General features: G+C 45.3%; 1 protein-coding gene across 1 annotated transcript in view; it reads left to right on the plus strand.

Annotated features, from left to right (window-relative positions):
• Window positions 1-525: 525 nt before the first annotated feature.
• FAM168A (family with sequence similarity 168 member A) overlaps window positions 526-25118 on the plus strand; it is an 85860-nt gene continuing 61267 nt past the window's right edge. The window contains exon 1 of the mRNA XM_081327891.1: window positions 526-823. The gene's annotated coding sequence lies outside the window, so the exon portion shown is untranslated. The remainder of the gene's footprint in view (window positions 824-25118) is intronic.

Genomic DNA, 25118 nt, shown 5'->3' on the forward strand with positions numbered 1-25118 from the left:
TGCTTTGGCTAAACCCGCACAACACGGGTTAAAAATGTGGCCGTTTGGAGAGCGGGGCCGCATTCAGACGTGACACGGAACCCGAATTATCTAAAAAGCCCACTTTGGGGCCGGCTGCGTTCCCACAACACGCCCAGCCGCAAACCCGCTGGCCAAAGTAGACAGTCACTTTATCTGAAACGCCGTAGGGCAGGGGTCGGCAACCTCGGCTCTTTTATGACTCGTGGACTTCAACTCCCAGAATTCCTGAGCCAGCTATGCTGGCTCAGGAATTCTGGGAGTTGAAGTCCACGAGTCATAAAAGAGCCGAGGTTGCCGACCCCTGCCGTAGGGTCTCCTGCTTGAGCAGGGGGGGGGCTGGACTAGAAGACCTCCAAGGTCCCTTCCAGCTCGGTCCGATTCAACCTCTCAAACTCCGACCGAGCGGCTCGGAGACCCAGCTCTTGACCTGTCTTCACTACAACCCCCAGCATGCCCCGCGCGGCCTTCCTGCCCGCCTAAGCAGGAAGTAAAGGGAAGAGGCAACCCGGCTGCCTACCATCCCCGGCATGCCTCGCGGCCGGCTGGTCGCTGCCGTCGGCCCATTCCGCCCGCGCGCGGCCTGCCGGGAGCTGTAGTTCGTCGCGGTAACGGTTCGCCCAGCGGCGGCAGCAGCAGCAGCAGCGGCAACAACTGCCGGCGGTCCGGGTCTTCCCCTTCAGTCGGGCGGCGGCGCTTCTCCCCTTCGCACCGCCGCGGCCTGCTCGCTCGTCCCGCCCGAGGGGAGGCTGGAGCCGAGGACCCGGCGGCCGGACGGAGACTGAGACGGCGCCCAGCCCCGCAGGTGGGGGAAGGGGGGGCGCCGCGGGGGGGGGAGGGGGCAGAGGGAGGGGGGGGTGCAAAGGGGGGATTGACCCCCCCCTCTTTTCATGGGTGGGGTCCCCAATTTGGGGTCGGCTGGCGCGGAGACACGCGGGTCAGCGCTCGCTCGTGTGAACGGGGAGGAGGGTGGGTGCAGCCGACCCGAGTTGGGGCCCCCCCACCCCTTCTTGGGAACCGAACCCGGGATTGCAGCCTCCCGGATGGCGTTTTTTGACCTTGAGGGGGCGCCTCCTTTTGACTTGCCTCGAGGTGTTTGCGTGTGTGTGTGTGTTTGTGTGTGTGTTTGTGTGCAATGCACGGGAAGCCCGGGGGTGGGGGTGGGTAGGGGTGGGGGTGGGGGTGGGGGTGGGGGTGGGGGTGGGGGGGCTAGCAGCCAGACGTCGGAAGGCTTTGCAAGCCGCTGCCCGTGCAAAGGTGCCTCGACCCCTCCTGGCTGCCCTTGCACCACGCTTTTTGCAGCAAGCAGGAGAGGGCTGGCGTCGGAAAAGCTGCAACCCACACATGCACGTAGGCACACACGCACACGCAAACATGCACATGCACGCGGCAACTGCCCGAGAGGTGCATGTGAGACACGCAGAAGGACACCCATACCACATGCACACTGCTGAGTTGTGCGTGAGACATGCACATGTACACACACACACACACACACACACACAGGTTAAGCCGAAGTGTTTGCATGAATGCAGCTGGGCATTGATGCGTGTGATGTGCAATTCCCCCCCTTTTGGAAAAGGCCAGCCTTTTTTCCCTGGCCTTCCCCGGTGGGCAGCCCCACCACGCATTTGAGGAGGGGGGATGTGTTTCTGGTGGACCGGATCGCTGGCAAGAAAGAGGTTGTGTGAAGGGAGCTTCTTTGCCAGCAGCCAGGACCAATTTTGCAAAAATCAGTCCGCGCTTTGGGATGCCTTTGCAAGGCATTCTCGGTTCTGAGCCGCTGTGGGGGGCGTGGAAGCTGGTTTTGGGGGGGTGGTGGTGTACAGGAGCAAACCTCGCCTTGCCCAGCACTTGAAAAGACCCAGTTGTTAATCTAAGGTCTGTGCGTGGCTGCTAAAATCAGACCAGGGAGAATGTAAAAAAAATAGCCACAACAGCAGATGGCATGCTTAGATGTGCAGCATCCTTCTTCAAAGAGAAGTGTCTGTGTGTGTGTGTGGGGGGGTAACCCTGTTTGATTCAGAGCTTTCATATGGTGGACCAGGAGAGGGTGTGCAAGAGGGGGACCAACGAGAGGGGGACGGTGGTGGAAATATGGGAGGGGTAAAAGCAGGGCTTTTTTTCTCATAGAACGCTCAGAACGGAGTTCCGGCACCTTTTTTGCATGGAACCTTGTAGGGTAGGCAAGGCGGGTTGTATGACATGTCTGAGTTCCGGCACCTTTTTCCTTTTACAAAAAAAAGCACTGGGTAAAAGTGATGCTGAGCTAGCTCGATTCATAGAGGAAATCATGCATTTGAATTCAGAATATAGTGGGGGGAACTTTATCGCTACCCAGGCAGAAGTAATGCACAAATATGTCCATGGTTCGGATTCAGAGGCGGTGGGCCTGTGGGCATTATACACCCATCATGGGGCAGACCCCCCCCATCTAGCAAGAGCTGTGGAGGGAGTGGGATGATGGGTGCAAACTTGCCCTTTGCCCCTTAGGCCTGGTGGGTGAAATTTACCGCCCCCCCCAAAAAAAACCCCTGCCTTGTGGAATTTACAATGGCCGAAATACACCGCAGCATCCTTCAGTGGGGATTGCTTGATTGTCATATAAAAGGATTAGCTTTAAAGAAATTGAGAGCGGTGCTTTGGTTTTGCCACACCGTTTATTTGTCTGAAATGGGTTTCCTGAGTGAGCAGGGGGTTGGACTAGAAGACCTCCAAAGTCCCTTCCAACTCTGCTATTCTTTTCTGGTCTGTTCCATTCAATTCTATGTTTTGTTGTGTATTTCTATTCCTATTCTGTTCTATTCTATTCTACAATCTGCCTATTCTATTCTATTCTGTTCTGTATTTCTATTCTGTTCTGTATTTCTATTCTATTTTATTCTGTGCTGTTCTATTTTGTTCTGTTCTATTTCATTCCATTCCATATTTTCTTTTCTTTTCTTTTCTATTCTATTCTATTCTATTCATTCCTAATTCTATTCTATTCTATTCTATTCTATTCCATTCTATATTCTATTCTATTCTATTCTATTCTATTCTATTCTATTCTATTCTATTCTATTCCATTCCATTCCATTCCATTCCATTCCATTCCATTCCATTCCATATTTTCTATTCCATTCTATATTCTATTCTATTCTATTCTATTCTATTCTATTCTATTCTATTCTATTCTATTCTATTCTATTCTATTCTACAGTCTGCCTATTCTATTCTGTTCTGTATTTCTATTCTAGTCTGTGCTGTTCTATTCTGTATTTCTATTCTGTATTTCTATTCTATTCTATTCTATTCTGTTCTATTCTGTATTTCTGTTCTATTCTATTCTATTCTATTCTATTCTATTCTATTCTATTCTATTCTATTCTATTCTATTCTATTCTATTCTATTAATTCTATTCTAATTCTATTCTATTCTATTCTCATCACATTCTTTGTTCTATTCTATTCTATTCTATTCTATTCTATTCTATTCTATTCTATTCTATTCTATTCTATTCTATTCTATTCTATTCTATTCTTGCGCAACAGGTAAGCCAAATTGGATGTTGTATGGCTGGCGGAAAATGTGGATAGACCGGTTGTAAGCTGAGGGCCCTATACCGATCCAGTATCTGATTATTATTTTTTTCATATAAGTGATGCCGTGCTTCAAGGGTTAGATAGCCTAAACATCGGTCTCCTTTTATCATTCATATTTTATTATGTGAGGTTTTTTTAAAATTCTAGGTGAAATGTCAATATACATTGCAGGTCCCCGTATGATATGCCCTACGCTAAATAAACCAGTACCTACATACATGAATACAAAAGTCAGGCTGCATTCTGAAAATGTTTTCAATGCGGTGCTTTTCGAATCGGGCGAGAAACCAGTTTGGGGCTGTGCAATTTTGGGGGCGGTGGTGAACAAGTGTACAGATTGTGGTTGCGGATCACCGTAACTTGGCTTCCTCCATTTGCTGGAACGCAAGATTTTTTTAAATGACCGGCGGCGATGGAGGAATGCCACCGCCGCAAGCAGACCTAATGCGCGCCCGATAAATATTCCGCGGCATTAATTTTTTTTTATCAGGAGCATAGAGGACGGTGCAGAGAAAGACGTCCTTCCCGCAGACACACACACACACACACACACATCCCTTTTAAAAATGATTGCTTTAAGAGTTCATTTATTGGGATTGCAATAATAGAGGGTAATTAAGCTTATTATTGTCACGCGGATTAATAGTGCTGGAGTCAATCTGGTCCTGGATTCTTCTGTTCTTCTGAGCAAACGGAGGAGTCATGAAAGGCAAAAATTCATTGGCAAAAGGTGTGTGTGTTTTTTTTTAATCTCCCCCCCCCCCCATTTTGTTTTTCTATTAGCTGTTTGCTCTGCCCTCCGTGGCGATAAGCATCCAGGTTAAAGCTCATGTATCCTGTTGATTGAATTTCAACCCAGAAGGAATTCAGCCGGTGCTCAAAAGTGTCAAAGGGGGGGGGGGAGAGATGAGCAGGGGGTTTTGAGGGTTTTTTTTTCCTCCCCCCCCTTCCTTTCTCCCTTCAGACAAAGGCAAGAAAGAAGAGGCAAGGCAATTGGTATTATCCATTCTGTGCCGTAAGTGGAATATGATCTCCGGAGGTGGGTGCTGCGAATTCTCGCCCCCCCCTCCCTCCCCGGGAAATTCTGGCGGAGGGGGAAAAAAAAAGGCTGGACGGTTTCAAGGCAGCTTTGATGAGGGAGGCATCTTGCCCGGGTTGCCATTGTCTCCACTGCAGTGGTGGTGGGGGGTGTCTGGTGGAATTGGGAAGTTGCTGCTGATTAAAGGATGATCTGGATAGAAGCAGAGGGGAGTGGGATTACAGATGGGGCCCTGTTTCCTTCCCCCCCCGCCGCCCACGTTCGAAACTGCCACTAAAAAGCGTCCTTTTCGTTTAATTAATATTTTTCGTTTTAGCGCTTTTAATGTTGGGAGCTGCCCATATTTGCCTTGGGGCGGCATGGATGATGGATGGATGGATATAGATACTGATGAATGGATAGATAGAGGAAGGAAGGAAGGACGGAAGGAAGATGATGGAGAGATGGATTGATAGATATATGGATGGATGGATAGATAGATATAGATACTGATGAAGGAAGGATGATGGATGGATGGATGGATAAGATAGGCAGGCAAGCAGGTAAGTAGGTTGATGATAGAGAGAGAGGGATGGATGGATAGATACAGATACTGTGGAGGGATGGATGAATGGATGGATGGATAGCTAGATACAGATACTGTGGATGGATGAATGGATAGATGGATGGGTGGATAGATACAGATATTGTGGATGGATGAATGGATGGGTGGATAGATACAGATACTGTGGATGGATGAATGGATGGGTGGATAGATACAGATACTGTGGATGGATGAATGGATGGGTGGATAGATACAGATACTGTGGATGGATAGATGGATGGGTGGATAGATACAGATATTGTGGATGGATGAATGGATAGATGGATGGGTGGATAGATACAGATACTGTGGATGGATGAATGGATGGGTGGATAGATACAGATACTGTGGATGGATGGATGGATAGATGGATGGGTGGATAGGTACAGATACTGTGGATGGATGAATGGATTTATGGATCGATAGATACAGATATTGTGGATGGATGAATGGATAGATGGATGGGTGGATAGATACAGATACTGTGGATGGATGGATGGATGGATGGATAGATACAGATACTGTGGATGGATGGATGGGTGGATAGATACAGATACTGTGGATGGATTGATGAGTGGATAGATACAGATACTGTGGATGGATGGATGGATGGGTGGATAGATACAGATATTGTGGATGGATGAATGGATGGATGGGTGGATAGATACAGATACTGTGGATGGATGGATGGATGGATAGATACAGATACTGTGGATGGATGAATGGATGGGTGGATAGATACAGATACTGTGGATGGATGAATGGATAGATGGATGGATAGATACAGATATTGTGGATGGATGAATGGATAGATGGATGGGTGGATAGATAAGATACTGTGGATGGATGGATGGGTGGATAGATACAGATACTGTGGATGGATGGATGGGTGGATAGATACAGATATTGTGGATGGATGGATGGGTGGATAGATACAGATATTGTGGATGGATGAATGGATGGATGGATGGGTGGATAGATACAGATACTGTGGATGGATGGATGGATGGATGGATGGATAGATACAGATACTGTGGATGGATGAATGGATGGGTGGATAGATACAGATATTGTGGATGGATGAATGGATAGATGGATGGGTGGATAGATACAGATACTGTGGATGGATGGATGGATAGATACAGATACTGTGGATGGATGAATGGATGGATGGGTGGATAGATAAGATACTGTGGATGGATGGATGGATGGATAGATACAGATATTGTGGATGGATGAATGGATAGATGGATGGGTGGATAGATACAGATACTGTGGATGGATGGATGGATGGGTGGATAGATACAGATACTGTGGATGGATGGATGGATGAATGGGTGGATAGATACAGATACTGTGGATGGATGGATGGATAGATGGATGGGTGGATAGGTACAGATACTGTGGATGGATGAATGGATTTATGGATGGATAGATACAGATATTGTGGATGGATGAATGGATAGATGGATGGGTGGATAGATACAGATACTGTGGATGGATGAATGGATAGATGGATGGGTGGATAGATACAGATATTGTGGATGGATGAATGGATAGATGGATGGGTGGATAGATACAGATACTGTGGATGGATGGATGGATGGGTGGATAGATACAGATACTGTGGATGGATGGATGGATGGATAGATGGATGGGTGGATAGGTACAGATACTGTGGATGGATGAATGGATTTATGGATGGATAGATACAGATATTGTGGATGGATGAATGGATAGATGGATGGGTGGATAGATACAGATACTGTGGATGGATGGATGGATGGGTGGATAGATACAGATACTGTGGATGGATGGATGAATGGGTGGATAGATACAGATACTGTGGATGGATGGATGGATAGATGGATGGGTGGATAGGTACAGATACTGTGGATGGATGAATTGATTTATGGATGGATAGATACAGATATTGTGGATGGATGAATGGATAGATGGATGGGTGGATAGATACAGATACTGTGGATGGATGAATGGATAGATGGATGGGTGGATAGATACAGATATTGTGGATGGATGAATGGATAGATGGATGGGTGGATAGATACAGATACTGTGGATGGATGGATGGATGGATGGGTGGATAGATACAGATACTGTGGATGGATGGATGGATAGATGGATGGGTGGATAGGTACAGATACTGTGGATGGTTGAATGGATTTATGGATGGATAGATACAGATATTGTGGATGGATGAATGGATAGATGGATGGGTGGATAGATACAGATACTGTGGATGGATGGATGGATGGGTGGATAGATACAGATACTGTGGATGGATGGATGGATAGATGGATGGGTGGATAGGTACAGATACTGTGGATGGATGAATTGATAGATGGATGGGTGGATAGATACAGATATTGTGGATGGATGAATGGATAGATGGATGGGTGCATAGATAAGATAGGCACAGGCAGAGAGAGAGGGATAGATGGGACTTTGGCCCATTGTACAAAGTGGCTTAGGGATTCTTCCCCTTCCTTATTAGCAGGGTGCCCAGATTGCTATTTTAATTATGAAGGCATTCAGGACCATTTTTAAAATTTATTTCCAGACAAGTAGTTTCATCAATTACACAACTTTGGAGTTAATGCAGGCAATCCTTAGCTTGTGACCTTTTATTTAATGATGGTTCAAAGTTACAACAGCACTGGAATTCGGGTGCTTGGCAAATGGCATGTCTTTACGACCGTTGCCCTGTCCTGGGTCACGGGATCGCCATTTGCGACCTTCCCAGGGGCTCCCAACAGAGTTGGGTGGGTGAAGCTGGATTTGCTTAAGGACGGGGGCAAAAAGGTTATAAAATCAGGCAGGGTTCACTTAATGACCGCTTAGCAATGGAACTTCTGGCCCCAGTCGAGGCTACAAGCTAAGAACGCCCCATTTTGCCCCCCTGTGGTCCAGATTACATTTTTATTGATACTCTAATTCTGCTTGGGCAGTGGGTTGGACTAGATGACCTACAAGGTCCCTTCCAGCTCTTCTATTCTATTGTATTCTATTGTATTCTATTGTATTCTATTCTATTCTATTCTATTCTATTCTATTCTATTCTATTCTATTCTATTCTATTCTATTCTATTCTATTCTATTCTATTTTCTGTTCTATATTAAAAAACAAACTTTTGAGATCATGCACTAAGTACAATTATTTAATAAAGGTATAGTTTCTTAAATTCTCTTACGGATGTTATACGATAGTAGAGTAGAGTTTAAGCTTCCATATTCGAAGGCTGCAGTGTGAAAGGATTATCTTGCTCCTGGTAGTCCTCCACTTACGACCAAATTTGAACCCAGTGTTTCCGTTGCTAAGCAAAAGTGAATTTTGCCACATTTTACGACTTACCTTGCCACAGTTATTAAGTGAATCACTGCAAGTTGTTAAATTAGTAACACAGTTGTTAAGCGAGTCTGGCTTCCCCCATTGACTTTGCTTATCAGAAGGTCGCAAAAGGGGATCACGTGACCCCAGGAGATTACACATCTCATAAATACGAGCCAATTGCCAAGCGTCTTGAGTTTTGATCACGTGACCGCGGGGATGCTGCAACGGTCCGAAGTGTGAAAAGCGGTCACAAGTCCCTTTTTTCCTGTGCCAATTTAGCCACGAACAGTCACTAAATGAACTGTTGTAAGTTGAGGACTGTCTGTATTCAATTTATAGGAATAAATCCTGAGAGAGGATTAAAAACATCAAAAATACAAGTAAGAATAATTAAAGGTAAAGGTAAAGGTTCCCCCGCACATGCGTGCTAGTCGTTTCCGACTCTAGGGGCCGGTGCTCATCTCCGTTTCAAAGCCGAAGAGCCAGCGCTTGTCCGAGGACGTCTCCGTGGTCATGTGGCCGGCATGACTAGACGCCAAAGGCGCACGGAACGCTGTTACCTTCCCACCGGAGTGGTCCCTATTTTTCCACTTGCATTTTTACGTGCTTTCGAACTGCTAGGTTGGCAGAAGCTGGGACGAGTAACAGGCGCTCACTCTGTTATGCGGCACTTCGGGATTCGACCCACCAAACTGCCGACCTTCTGATCGACAAGCTCAGCGTCCTAACCCACTGAGCCACCGCATCCCAAGAATAATTAGAGAACTCCTTAGAGTGGACTTGAACAGAATAGAGTTGGAAGGGACCTTGGAGGTCTTCTAGTCCAGCCCCCTGCTCAAGCAGGAGAACCTACACCATTTAAGACAAGTGACTGTCCAATCTCTTCTTAAAAACCTCCAGGGATGGAGCGCGCCACGATTTCTGGTGGCAAGCTGTTCCGCTGGCTGATTGTCCTCGCTGTCGGGAAGTTTCTCCTTAGTTCCAGGTTGCCTCTCTCTTTGGTCAGTTTCCAACCATTGTTTCTCGTCCTTCCCTCTGGTGCTTTGGAGAATAACGTGACCCCCTCTTCTTTGTGGCAGCCCCCCAAATACTGGAACGCTGCTATCCTGTCTCCCCTATTTCTTCTTTTCTTTAGACTAGCCAAACCCAAGTCCCGCAGCCGTTCTTCGTACGTTTTGGTCTCCAGGCCTTGCATCATCTTAGTTGCTCTTCTCTGATTTTTTTCCAAACTCTCAATATCTTTTTTTGTGATATGGTGACCAACATTGGCTGCGGTATTCCAGGTGTGGCCTCACTGGGGTTTTATAAAGCGGTGCTAATACTTCGCTTGATCTTGATTCCGTGCCTCTGTTTATACAACCCAGGATTGTGTGAGCTTTTTTGGTTGCTGCTGCCTTCCATTCTTCCTTCCCCTTGTCTCTTTGTTTTTTGTTCTCCCCCCCCCCCCCACACACACTTTATTCTACATATGGGATGAATTCCCTATATCTGGCTGTGGTTAGCTAGTATTATTTTAATGGCTAACAGTCGCTCTTGGTTTGAGCCAAGACCTTTGCCTTTTCTGACTCACGTTTCACGTTTTTGCCCTACTGACTTACTCGTTGGGAATCGGAATATTCTTCGTTGGCCAAGTGTGATTGGACACGCAAGGGATTCGTCTCCGGCGCAGAAGCTCTCCGTGCACGTACAAACAACCAAGCGATAAGTCACAGATCGTAACTCATCAAAGGCAATCACAGATTGTAAGCTAGAAACAACAAGTGATCAATCATGAGATCCTAATAGGAGAAAGTAGTAGGAAAGATGACGAGGATAATAACCGTACAGTTCAACTACATGATTAAATATCCTAAGGGGATAAGACAGCGTGGTGGGAATTAGGTGTGATGCCATCATGGGGGGCGGGCGGGGGGGGGAAAGCAATTTATTTTGGCTTAGACATCCTTGGATGTTGGTGTGTTACTTTGCGTTCTGTAAATTTTGGATACGATGCTGGGTTGTATAAACAGGCATAGAACCAAGATCACGTGAAGTATTAGTACTGCTTTATCAAACCCCGATAAGGCCACACCTGGAACACTGCAGCCAATTTTGGTCACCATACTAGAAAAAAGGATGTTGAGAGTCTGGGAAAAATTCAGAGGAGCAACTAAGGTGATCCAAGGCCTGGAGACCAAAACGTACGAAGAACGGCTGCGGGACTTGGGTTTGGCTAGTCTAAAGAAAAGAAGAAATAGGGGAGACATGATAGCCGCGTTCCAGCATTTGAGGGGCTGCCACAAAGAGGAGGGGGGGGTCACGTTATTGAGCAAAGCACCAGAGGGCAGGATGAGAAATAATGTTTGGAAAATGATCAAGGAGAGAAGCAACCTAGAATTAAGGAGAAACTTCCTGACAGTGAGGACGATTAGCCAGCGGAACAGCTTGCCACCAGAAATTATGGGTGCTCCATCACTGGAGGTTTTCAAAAAGAGGCTAGAGAGTCACTTGTCTGAGATGGTATAGGTTCTCCTGCTTGAGCAAGGGGCTGGACTAGAAGACCTCAAAGGTCCCTTCCATCTCCTGTTCCATTCCATTCCATATTTTCTATTCTATTCTGTTCCATTCCATTCCATAGACTTTGGCCCAAAGTCACCCATGCTGCATTTTATCTCTAAGGCAAAACTAGAACTCACAAACACGTGGTGACTAATCCAAAATCAGCCAGCCGGCTTTCCTGCCTAAGGCGAGACTAGAACTCACCCTCTCCTGTTGATTGGCCCAAGGTCACCCAGCCAGCTTTCCAGTCTTGAGACGGGACTAGAACTCACCGTCTCCTGCTTTCTTGCCTGGTGCCTTCACCACCACACCAGCCTGGCAAATCAATGCCGAAATCTAGTCCTTTTCACATACATTCGAAGTATCGGATAGGCAGCTGGTTGGTGTTCCTTAGTCAGACCAAAATTTTCCTCTAATGAAAAAATCCAAGCAATAAAAAATAAAATAAAATGACTTACTGATGGGAAGGCCTGGGGGAAAAAAATGGAAAAATTGGGGGAAAAACCCTAGGTTTTTTCCCCCCAATTTTTTCAGTTTTTCCCCCCAGGCCTTCCCAGATTCTTTTTCCTGTCCTGTTTTTTCCCCCAAATGGCTTTGGGAAAAAAAACAGGGGGGAAAAACATTCCCCCCTCCCTAATTTTTCTGTTCCCCCCCCCCAGGCCTTCCCATCTCTACGTTTAGGAGGTAGGGTTTGCTCTTGAATTGGTTATTCTCCCTCCTTTGCCCCCCCCTCAAATATGTTGGTTTTTGCCCCCCACCCCACCCATCACAAAGGGAGTCATAAGAGGGAGCGCCCCACCCCAGCTGCAATTTTCCAGCAATTGCTCCTCCTAGTAAACAATTACTCCGTCGTCATTACAGCCCTCTCTCGGCTGCGGTAGACGGAACGATAAATGCGATAATGTTCTTTTCTCTTAACGAGAGCCGCCTAAATAGGTTGGTTGTATTTAACGACGGGTGATCCATTCAACGCCTGTGGAATTTATTCGCGTGGAAACAGCTTCTGGGTATGTTAACTCGGAGGTCTCCTCTTAACGATAAATTTCTGGACCGGAGCCTTTTTTATTCCCAGGTGGGGGCTGGATAATTTCCTCTCCACCCAGCCCGTTCACCTTTGCAGGGAGCTGCCGGATGCTCCCCAGGTACCGATTCACCATAGGCCTGCGATTAAAAGCTCCGCGCGGGGTTGGAAATCTTTGTCGCCGTCCGTCTTGGGAGCTCGATCCGAGCTCCGCCGGCAGGGAAAAAAAAATCACGTTGGACGTCTTCCCCTGCCTGGCATCCTCTAATCACCGAATGGCGGTTGCCAATTGGGTGGCAGTAGGAGAAAATATTTGTAGCTCAGGGTTGAGATAAGAGGGTCCCTGAGGCTCTCTGAGTTTGCTGGCTTTCTTGCAGACGTTTCATCAGCCAACTAGGTCACATCATCCGGGCTGGAAGGGAGGGGGGTTTGCAAAGAGGAGGAGGAGAAGGAGGAGGAGGAGGAGGAGGAGGAGGAGGAGAGGACTGTGGGGTCCTTGGTGTTCTCTGAGATTGATGGTGTTCTTGCAGACGTTTCATGACCCAACTAGGGAACATCATCAGTGCTAGAAGGAGGGAGGAGGAGGAGGAATAATGTGGGGTCCTTGGTGCTAGTGCTAGAAGGAGGGAGGAGGAGGAGGAGGAGGACTGTGGGATCCTTGGTGCTCTCTGAGATTGATGGTGTTCTTGCAGACGTTTCATGACCCAACTAGGGAACATCATCAGTGCTAGAAGGAGGGAGGAGGAGGAGGAATAATGTGGGGTCCTTGGTGCTAGTGCTAGAAGGAGGGAGGAGGAGGAGGAGGAGGAGGACTGTGGGATCCTTGGTGCTCTCTGAGATTGATGGTGTTCTTGCAGACGTTTCATGACCCAACTAGGGAACATCATCAGTGCTAGAAGGAGGGAGGAGGAGGAGGAGGAGGAGGGGGAAGTGGAGAAGGAGGAGAGCTGTGGGGTCCTTGGTACTCTCTGAGATTGCTGGTTTTCTTGCAGACATTTCATGACCCAACTAGGGAACATCATCAGTGCTAGAAAAGAGGAGGAGGAAAGGAAAACGGATTGTGGGGTCCTGGGTGCTCTCTGAGCTGGGTTGTTTTCCTGCAGATCTTTCATGACCCAACTAGGTCATCAGTTCTAGAAGGGAGTGTGGTTTGTAGAGGAGGAGGAGGAGGAGGAGGAGGAGAATAATGACTGAGGTCTTTAATGCTCTCTGAGTTTGGTTGCTTCCTTGTGGACGTTTCATGAGCCAACTAGGTAACATCATCAGTGCTAGGAGAGAGTGGGGCTAGTGGAGAGAAAGAGGAGGATTCCCGGTCCTTGGTGCTGTCTGGTTGTTTTCTTACAGACATTTTGTGACCCAACTAAGTAATATCATCAGGCTCAAAGGCAGTGGGGTTTGTGGAGTGGAGGAGGAGGACTGTGGGGTCCTTGGTGCTCTCTGAGTTTGGTTGCTTCCTTGCGGACATTTCATGACCCAAGTAGGTAACGTCATGAGTGCTAGAAGGGAGGGGGGTTTGTGGAGGAGAAAGGAGGAGGAGGACAATAAGAGCAACTGTGTGGTCTGTGGTACTCACTGGGCTTGGTGGTTTTCTTGCAGACGTTTCATGACCCAGCTAGGTCACATCATCAGTGCTAGAAGGGAGTGGGGTTTGTCGTCTCTTTATATACAGTAGCTTGCCCTGTTCAACGATGGTAGGAGTCTTCTTGTTGGTATCTTGATTAGGCTGTTGTTTACTGCCGGGTTGTTTGTCTGAGTTAGTAGTTCCTTGATCGGGGTGTGTTGTGTATGGCTTGGTTTGAATCTTGAGCTATCTTCATTTCGGTGGCTGGCAAAGAGCTGTATTGGTCTTTTCGCTTTTCGCTGATCGCTTTTGAATGGCGGGTAAACGTTGTTTATCTGTATGTGCTTGTTGTCTGATTTGGGTTTTGATTTGGTTTTTTGTTTTGCTTTTGAGCAGATTATTGAGACATGTAAGGTAAGGTAAAGGTTCCCCCGCACATGCGTGCTAGTCGTTTCCGACTCTAGGGGCCGGTGCTCATCTCCGTTTCAAAGCCGAAGAGCCGGCGCTTGTCCGAGGACGTCTCCGTGGTCATGTGGCCGGCATGACTAGACGCCAAAGGCGCACGGAACGCTGTTACCTTCCCACCGGAGTGGTCCCTATTTTTCTACTTGCATTTTTACGTGCTTTCGAACTGCTAGGTTGGCAGAAGCTGGGATGAGTAACAGGCGCTCATTCTGCTATGCGGCACTCGGGATTCGACCCGCCAAACTGCCGACCTTCTGATCGACAAGCTCAGCGTCCTAACCCACTGGGCAAAAGGCTGTTGAATAGAGATTGAATGATTTAGAATATGTTCGCGATGAAACAAAATAGGAAGATGAAATTGAAGGCGCGTAGCTCAAGGCAGCGACAGCAGCAGGTGAGGGAAATAACACATGAAAATAAATTAAATGTTTCAGGAGAGAGCCGAAGATAAAGGTCAGGAGTCTTCAAACTTGGCCCTTTTATGACTTGTGGACTTCAACTCCCAGAAGGAATTCTGGGAGTTGAAGTCCACAGGTCATGAAAGAGCCAAGTTTGAAGAGCCCTGTTCTAGAAGATTCCATGCCCTGTCAGCTTCCCTGAGGCCTTTTGTTTTTCACTTCCATTTTGGACAGGTAGTTCTCGACTTAGGACAATTGCGCCCAGAATTTCTGTTGCTAAGTGAAACAGTGGTTAAGTGGGTTTTGCCCCATTTAATGATCTTTCTTGCCGTAGTTGTTAAGTGAATCACTGCAGTTAATGACATGGTTGTGAGGTGAATCTGGGATTCAGGGACCCTCCAGGACAGGGATCTTCAAACACGGCCCTTTTATGACTTGTGGACTTCAACTCCCACAGTTCTTCAGTCAGTGTGCCCAGCCGAGGAATTCTGGGAGTTGAAGTCCGCAAGTCATAAAAGGTTTGAAGACCCCTGATTTAGGATGTCCCCTTGCTTGTTTCACGTATTTGCAGAAAAATCTGATGTTAAGAAATGTACTTACCACCATGGTTGAGCCCAAAATTTCCATTGCCAAGTGAGACGGCTGTTGAGTGACCTTTGCCCCATTTTACGACAGTTGCTAAATGAATCACCGCAGCTGTTAAGTTATGAACACGGTCGTTAAGCGAATCTGTCTTTTCCAGTTGACTTTGCGTATCGGAAGGTTGCGAAACGGGATAATATGACCCCGGGACACTGCGACGGTCATATATACGAGTCACGTGCCAAGCGTCTGAATTTTAATCACGTGACCCTGGGGATGCTGCAACGGTCGTAAGGGTGAAAAAATGGTCCTAAGTCCCATTTTTCAGTGCCATTGTAACTTTGAACGGTCACTAAACAAAGGGTTGTAAGCCAAGGGCTGCTTGTAATCTGTTTACTTTGAGGTAATAATACAAATAATGAAGTTGGAAGGGACCTTGGAGGTCATGTAGTCCAACCCCCTGCGATTTCTGGAGGCATGTTGTTCTACTGATTAATTGTTGTAACTGTCAGATATTTTCTCCTTAGTTCCATGTTGCTTCTCTCCTTGATTAGTTTCCATCCGTTGCTTCTTGTCCTGCCTTCAGGGGCTTTGGAGAATAGCTTGACTGCCTCTTCTTTGGGGCAGCCCCTGAGATACTGGAAGACTGATTTCATGTCACTCCTATTCTTTCTTTTCATTACATACCCAATTCCTGCAACCATTCTTCATAGGTTTTAGCCTCCAGTCCCCTGATCATCTTGGTTGCTCTTCTCTGCACTCTAGAGTCTCAGCCTCTTTTTTACATCGTGGCGACCAAAACCGGATGCCGCATTCCAAGTGTGGCCTTACCAAGGCCTTGTAAAACGGTATTAACCCTTCACGTGTTCTTGATTATCTCCCTCTGTTAATGCAGCCCAGCACTGTGTTGGCTTTTTTGGCAGCTGCCGCACACGGCTGGCTCCTATTTAAGTGATGGTCCACTAGGACTCCGAGATCCCTCTTACAATTGCTACTATCGAGCAAGGTACCACCTATACTATACCTGTGCATTTGATTTTTCTTGCCTAAATGTAGAACCTGACTTTTTTCACCATTGAATTTCATTTTGTTGAGGTCTGACCAGATCCTCCTGTATCTTAAGCCTGTCTTCTGGAGTGTTGGCTATTCCTGCCAGCTTGGTGTCATCTGCAAATTAAACAATGCTCTTAAATTTTATCTCACTGGGCCTTCTGGGAACTGGGGTTCTGCAATAATTTGCCATAGAATGAGATGGGATGGGATGGAATGAGATGGAATGGAAAAAAAAGTGTAGAATAGAAAGTGTAGAATAGAGAATGGAATGGAATGGAATGGAATGGAATGGAATGGAATAGAATAGAATAGAATAGAATAGAATAGAATAGAATAGAATAGAATAGAATAGAATAACAGAGTTGGAAGGGACCTTGGAGGTCATCTAGTCCAACCCCCTGCTCAGGCAGGAAACCTTATACCATTTCAGACAAAGGGCTGTCCAGTCTCTTCTTAAAGACTTCCAGTCTTGGAGCATTCACTGCTTCTGGAGGCAGGTTGTTCCACTGGTTAATTGTTCTCCCTGTCAAGAAATTTCTCCTTAGTTCCAGGTTGCTTCTCTCCTTGATGAGTCTCCATCCATTGCTTCTTGTCCTGCCTTCTGGTGATTTGGAGAATAGCTTGACTCCCTCTTCTTTGGGGCAGCCCCTGAAATACTGGAACGCTGCTATCATGTCCCCCCTCACCCTTCTCTTCATTAAACTGGACATACCCAATTCCAGCAATCATTCCTTATATGTTTTAGCCTCCAGTCGTCTGATCATCTTCGTTGCTCTCCTCTGCACTCTTTCTAGAGTCTCAACGTCTTTTTTTACATCGTGGGGACCAAAACTGGATGCTGCCTTCCGAGTGTGTCCTTAAACTGTGGTTTAAACAAGTTTCTGCTTCATCCGGATCTTTCCTGATGATAATCTGCTGCCACTTCATTTGTATCGGCTGCCTAATGTCTACATTCTTATGTTTGCAGCATTTGATTTTAATGAGCTTCTTCCTGAGCGCTGATATGACGCTTCTCCTTATTCTTTCCACTTGCTGATATTTTTATCCGCATTCTTTACAAGAGCGAAAACTTGACAGTCTATTTCTGGATAATCCTGCTAACAGCAATCAGTTGAATTATCCTTTGGATTTTTTTTCCTTCGGCCTTGTCACATCAGCATTTTATCGCTGGGTTTACTTCTTCCCCGTTTCCAGCAAAAATCTGAACTATCTCCCGAAGGTGAACTTCACCAGAAGTCATTAATTAGTTTCTGGGTCAAGAATTTGCCAATTAGAGCAACTTGAACTTTTTTCTTCTTGACTGGGAAGGTGAAGATTACAGATGGCTGTAAAGCTAAAGCTAAAAGATTGGACAAACATTTGTCTGAAATAGTGTCAGGTTTTTCTGCCTGCGAGCTGGTGTGTGTGTGTGTGTGTGTGGAGGGGGGGGTTGGACTAGAAGACCTCCAAGGTCCCACCCAATTCTATGACGGTTGCTGGGAAGTAATCTTCCAACGAGCAAAGTCAGTGGGGGGGGGGAGAGTCAGTTTTGATTAACGGCCCCGCTATCCACTTAGCAAGGGCAGCGATTTGCTTAACAACCGTGGCCAAAAAAAAAAAGGTCGTGTAAAATGGGACAGAACTCACTAATAAAAACCTTTTATAACGAGAAGCTTGTTTTTTTTTCCTGTTAGAGGAGGGAAAGAGTGTGTGTGTGTGTTGGGTGGGGGAAATGAGAGTCGAAATACCCAAGATTGATTTTGCGTGTATGTTTTGAGATTTATTAAAATGTCAGCGAGTCAAGATAATTCAAGGGGGCTGCCTTGCACGGTAAGCCTGCAATAAATTTACTTCCTGTGCAGGGGGCTGGTGAAGAGCCTGCCTCGTGCTTCGAAAGAGCCTTTTTCTTAAGATGGAAGAAACGCTACGTACCTACAGGGATAAAATTATGAAGGATTTCTCTCCCACCCACCCCACCCCAAAAATGCATGTATTTACGTCTTTTAAGTATATTACCCAGGTAACGGGGCTGTATTACTATTGTCCTTTCCACCCACCTTCGCCATTGGCATCGTTCTTATGATTATTATCCTTTGTTGTTATGATTATATCACTTGGTTGCTTGCCTGTAGACTGAGAGCTTCTGCCCCGGAGACAAATTCCTTGTGCGTCCAGTCACACGTGGCCAATAAAGAATTCTGTTCTGTTCTGTAGCCTATCCTATATCCCGTTCTGTTTTGTAATCTATTCTGTTCCCTATTCTATATTCCGTTCTTTATTCTAATCTCTAGTCTATTCTGTTCCGTTCTGTGTATTGTTCTGTAATCTGTTCTATATCCTCCCCTCCCCTCTTTTATCCTATCCTATCCTATCCTATCCTATCCTATCCTATCCTATCCTATCCTATCCTATCCTATCCTATCCTATCCTATCCTATCCTATCCTATCCTATCCTATCCTATCCTATCCTATCCTATCCTATCCTATCCTATCCTATCCTGTTCTATTTCTATCCTATCCTATCCATCCTATCCTCTATTTTTCTATTCTATTCTATTCTATTCTATTCTATTCTATTCTATTCTATTCTATTCTATTCTATTCTATTCTATTCTATTCTATTCTATTCTACTCTACTCTACTCTACTCTACTCTACTCTACTCTACTCGCTGTTCTGTATTCCATGCCATTCCTATCCTATCCTACGCTATCCTATCCAATCCTATCCAATGTTCTGTATTCTATGCCATGCCATGCATATCCTATCCTATCCTATCCTATCCTATCCTGTCCTGTCCTGTCCTGTCCTGTCCTGTCCTATCCTGTCCTGTCCTATCCTCTGTCCTATCCTCTGTCCTATCCTGTCCTATCCACTGATTTTTAAGAGGAGACTGGATATTCACCTGTCCATTCACCTGTCCGAGACGGTATAGGTCCTGCTTGAGCAGAGGGCTGGACTAGAAGACCTCCAAGGTCCCTTCCAGCACTATTCTATTCTCTTGTGTTTGGAGGTGGATACTGTATATGAAAAAACGTGCCTTGCCTGCAGGACAGTGTGTCATCCGGTAAAAACGTAAGAATGGAGTTTGGCTGCTCATTCCAGTTTAGTCTTGCGTCTCTGTATAAGACACGGAGTTTCAGTCCCTTGGAAAAAGGTCTGCCTTTGCCCAAACTATTTGCTCTGAGCAGGCTACCACCAGCACCTACGAGGGCTCCGGATTTTCCTTTTTAGCAGATGGAGTATAATCACTGAACAATTACAGTAGCTAGCTGTTCCAGTCGCAGGTTGCATCAACAGAGGGATAGAATCAAGATCACGTGAAGTGTTAATACCACTTTACAAGGCCTTGGTAAGGCCACACTTGGAATGCGGCGTCCAGTTTTGGTCACCACGATGTAAAAAAGATGTTGAGACTCTAGAAAGGGTGCAGAGAAGAGCAACGAAGATGATCAGGGGACTGGAGGCTAAAACATATGAGGAACGGTTGCTGGAATTGGGTATGTCCAGTTTAATGAAGAGAAGGACCAGGGGGGACATGATAGCAGCCTTCCAGCATCTCAGGGGCTGCCCCAAAGAAGAGGGAGTCAAGCTCTTCTCCAAAGCACCTGAAGGCAGGACAAGAAGCAACGGATGGAAACTCATCAAGGAGAGAAACAGCCTAGAATTAAGGAGAAATTTCCTGACAGGGAGAACAATAAACCAGTGGAACGGCTTGGGTTGCTCCCAATTTTACAACTGTTGTCATGGTTGCTAAGCAAATCACTGCAGTTGTTAACTGAATCAGGTGGAAAGTAAATGAAACTGGCTCCCCACCCCCTTCACCGTGCTTGGCTGGGAAGGTCACCAATGGTGATCACGTGACTCCGGGACAGTGCAGGGGGTTGGACTAGATGGCCTCCAAGGTCCCTTCCAACTCTGTTCTGTTCTAAGAGACTGGGCAGCCATTTGTCTGAAATGGTGTAGGGTTTCCTGCCTGAGCAGGGGGTTGGACTAGATGACCTCCAAGATCCCTTCCAACTTTTGTTGTTAAATACAAGCCGGTTGCCCAATCCCCGGATTTTGATCACATGACCATGTGGATGCTGCAATTTTACTAATTATGAGGACTTGGTCATAATTCACTTTTTTTTTTAGTGCTGTTGTAACTTTGGTCACTAAATGAATTTTTCTAAGCTGAGGACCACCTGTAAGTACTAAAGGACAGGATGCCTGATTCTGTACCCGTGTTTGTCAGCCTTAGCAATGTCTGGACTTCAACTCCCAGAATCCCCCAGGTGGCATGGATATAAGTATGAGTTAAAATCCAGACATCTTAAAGTTGGTGAGTTTGAGGAGCACTGTTCTATACAGGTAGTCCTCAACTTACGAGCACTGTAGTGCCGGGGACACCGCAACTGTCATAAACATGAACTGATTGTCGAGCATCCAAAATTTGATCAGGTGGCAAATGGGGGCTGTTGCAATGGTCCTAAAAAGAGTCCTAAGTTCCTTCCCCCCCCCAGTGCCATTGCAACTTTGAACGGTTACTAAACAAACTGTTGTAAGTCAAGTACAACCGTTGTATAAGTTAGCACCCACAGCCTCTTGTTCCCAGTTTGCAGTTCAGCTGTCTCACCCAGAGGTCCCCAACTTGTGGGCTGTGGTCGCATTCACCTTTACGCATGCGTGCGTAAGGCGCCTGTCTCTCCCTCACCCACCGGACCGCCAAAACAAAAAAGGTTGGAGACCCCTGGTCTAATACAAGGCATCTTTGTAGTATGAACATTATTCTGCTTTGTGGAGTTGTGTGTCCTGGTTCCGATAGATGAAACTCTTCAAGGAGCTTCTGAGGCATTAAAGAATCTTTATTTGAGTAGCACAGCATCGGCACTTTCATAATCGAAGCCAAAATCTTAAGTTCCCCTCCCCTGAGCACATAGTATCAAAGCCCAATTCCCTCCTCCAATTAACAGTCATAAATCACTTTCCCCAATTAGTTTGAAGTGCGGGCTTTCCCTCCAGCTCTCCAGCCCAATTCTTTATCACCTCTTATTTCAATAACCTTGGTTCTCCCGCTAGGTTCAGCATTTGTTATGTCTAGCTAAAGTCTCACGCACCTTCCTCCCCCCAGCACCATCTAACTCTAACTCTAAGAGTAAAACATAAGAGGGAAAATGGCTGCATCTCCATACGTTGTCAAAGCAAAAACATACGACGTTAGCAGCGCTGACATTGTGTTTGTGTGCGTGCGATAGTTCCCCTGCCTTTAAGAGCGTGGAATTTTTTCCCCCCAACGGGCTAATGAGGCTGATTTCTCGGTTGCTGCTTTCCTCTGAGTTTACTCGCTGTGCGTTTTGCATTTGTATATTGCTGGAAATCAGGATTGTCGCCCCTCCTCTGTGCCGGACATCTAGAAGCCCTGCGTAGGAGATAAAATGCAGTCGCATTTCCAGCTGCGTGCAGTTTCTGCCGCGCTCAGTGCCGATGGAGACAGCCAGCTCATCCTTGCAAGGAATAAAAAATAAAAAGCTCTTTAAATATCTTTTCTTGCTTTCTTTTTTTTAAATAAAAGTTTTATTGATTTTTTTTACAATAACAATCCTTAGTGCCTGGTGTACAGCGTGTTATCTTGGTTCATAATTTTTTTTGGAAAGAACATACAATTAATAATAGTTAATGAACAGTCAATAATAATTAATTTTCGTATGTCCATAATTAGTATGTCAATTAATATATTTCTTTGACCTCCTCTTCTCCCAGTAGTATTCTTCAATATTAAGCACATATAATTTTTGATATTTGATATTTTCAATATAGAAATGATTAAATATAAACATTTTCTTCCATGTTTATACCAACAATAATAGCGTCCATATGTGGCTTTTTTTTCTTATCAACTTACGTTATCTTCGTAAAAACCACCTTATCGATTCACCATATATCTTATTTTCATAAATCTTGTAAGCTCAATTTCTCCATAATATTCAAACAATTCTTATCAGTCATAATTTTCTCAGTATTTAACATCTAAATATCCAAATTTTCCATTTAAATACGTCATCCCAATATTTTCACATTTCATATGCGGTAAAAATTCTATACTACTTCTCTATCTTATTACATCTACCCATAACATCTTTTCTAATCAATTTATATTTCACTTATATTGGTAAAATTTGATTGGTTAAATCACTATATATCCTTTTTTTTTCTTCAAAATTCTTATTAAGCCAGACATCTAGAAACCCTGCATAGGAGATCAAAATGCAGTTGCATTTCCAGCTGCGTGCCAATGGAGACAGCCCATTCATCCTTTCTTCTTGCAAGGAATAATTAATAATAATAATAATAATAATAATAATAATAATAATAATAATAATAATAATAATAATAATGATGATGATGATGCCCCTTAAATATCTTTTCATCCTCTCCTGAAGGATCAGCCTGCTGTTCCAGGTTGTGAATTTAGCCAGACAGCTTCAGTGGGAAAAGTACACACTTCACACAGACCGTGTTCGAAGCCTGTGCAAAGCAAAGGATTTAATTAAATAGAAAATTGGGGTTTTTCCTCCCTCCCCTCCCCCCCAATTTTTTTTTACACAAGTTAATAAGGAAAAACAAATTCAGGCTAGGCCCTCAGGAGTCTGCAACCTTGACAACGTTAAGACTTGTGGACTTCAGCTCCCAGAATTCCTCAGCCAGCTTTGCTGGCTGAGGAATTCTGGGAGCTGAAGTCCACAGTGTTGTCAAGGGCTAGGTCATATACATTACCACAAACATTATTTCTGCCAGCAATGTTTACCAGGCTGGCTGCATCGCTGTACATTTTATGGGTCTCTTAAAAGGCAATTTCTCCCTAAAACATTTCTCCCACTCATTTAAAACTCGAAGTGGTACACAGTGCGGAATACGCACACCTCTGTGGCCCAGTGTTTGAGGCTAATGGCCTCTGGCCTGTGGGAGGAAAAAAACCTCCTCTGTAATTTTGGGAGGAAATAAAATGCTTGAACAAGCGGGAGAGGATTAGTTTCCTTCCCAAATAACTAAAAAGGAAAAAAGGACTTTTGTTGGGCCGGATAATATTCGGCAGTCTTATTTACACCGTTGCCATAGCAGCGCTTTTAAGTATTGCTATTCGGTGTGGAGTGATTTAAATCCTCCCGTCCCCATTATGCTATTCCCTTTTTTTTTTTTTTGGTATAAGCGCCGTTATGTAGAGTGCAGGAAAGGAGCAAGAAGTGGCAAGCTAAGAAAATGAAAAGTGTGAAGAAATAATAATAATAATAATAATAATAATAATAATAATAATAATAATAATAACAACAACAACAACAACAACAACAACAACAACAATAACAATAATAAATGGAAACAGGGCTGAAAGAAGCGTACAGATTAATCCTCGAGTTACAACAGCTTGTTCAGTTACAACGGCACAGAAAAAAGTGACTTAGAGATCCATTTTTCACAATTAACGACTGTTGTGTCATCACGGGATCAAAATTCAGACTTTTGGCAACAGACTCGTATTTATGACGGTCGCTGTGTCCCCCGGGTCACGTGATTCCCCCTTTTGCAACCTGACGAGCAAAGTCAGTGGGGAAGCCGGACCCATTTAAAGACCGTGTCACTAACTGAACAGTTGCAGTGATTCCCTTAACAAACAACAACAACCACCTGGTTGATACCTAGGATGCTGGCAGCAACCCGTCTCAACCATTGGTGCCAGTCAGTTTGATTGTTCAGTTGACTGAGTTTCATGTTTATGAATAAAGGAGAATAATAATAATAATAATAGTAAATAATAATAATAATAATAATAATAATAATAATAATAATAATAATAATAATAATAATAATGATGATGATAATGATGATAATAATGATGATAATAATAATAATATAAGAAGTTGGAAGGGTCCTTGGAGGTCATCTAGTCCAACCCCCTGCTCAGGCAGCAAACCCTACACCATTTCAGACAAGTGGCTGTCCAGTCTCTTCTTAAAAGCCTCCAGTGATGGAGCGCCCACAACTTCTGGAGGCAGGCTGTTCCACTGGCTAATTGTCCTCACTGTTAGGAAGTTTCTCCTTAATTCCAGGTTGCTTCTCTCTTTGGTTAGTTTCCATCCGTTGCTCCTCGTCCTGCCTTCAGGCGCTTTGGAGAAGAGCTTGACTCCCTCTTCTTTGGGGCAGCCCCTGAGATACTGGAATCGTCTTTCTCTTCATTAAAAAGCAAGAAAGGTTGTAAAATGGGGCAAACCTCACTTAACAACCATCTCACTTTTGGGCTCAACTGTGGCTATAAGTCAAGGATTACCTGTATTTATGGCGGGTGCAATGTCCCAGGGTCATGAAAGCCGGGTGGGTGAGTCTGGGCCCATCACTAGGAGACGGTGAGTTCTAGTCCCGCCTTAGGCATGAAAGACAGCTGGGTGACTTTGGGCGAGTCCCTCTGTCTCAGCCCAACCCACCTCACAGGGTTGTTGTTTTGGAAAAAAATGGAAGGAAATTGTGTGAATATTTATTTATTTTTTATTTTAATTCCATTTATATCCCGCCCTTCTCCGAAGACTCAGGGCGGCTTACAAGCTTAGCAGTAGCCTTCATTCTATGTATATGCCTGCTTGTTAGGGCTTTCACACACACCCCAAGCGGCATTATTACAAAGTCAGCTCATTGCCCCCAACAATCTGGGTCCTCATTTTGCCTACCTGGGAAGGATGGAAGGCTGAGTCAACCTTGAGCCTGGTGGGACTCGAACCTGCACTAATTGCAGGCAGCTGGTGTTACTTAAGGAGGCATTAGCCCACTGCTCCACCAAGGCTCTTATATGTTCACTGCCTCACGTTATTTGTGAAAAAAGGCAGCATATAAATTAAATCAACCTCCCCTCTGAATTAGGGTAATGGCAGAACAAAGGATGGGGGGGGGGCAAGCAGGTCATCATAGACAGGAGCCAA

This window comes from Vipera berus (genome assembly GCF_964194415.1).
Source record: "Vipera berus genome assembly, chromosome: 4".
Classification (NCBI taxonomy): domain Eukaryota; kingdom Metazoa; phylum Chordata; class Lepidosauria; order Squamata; family Viperidae; genus Vipera; species Vipera berus.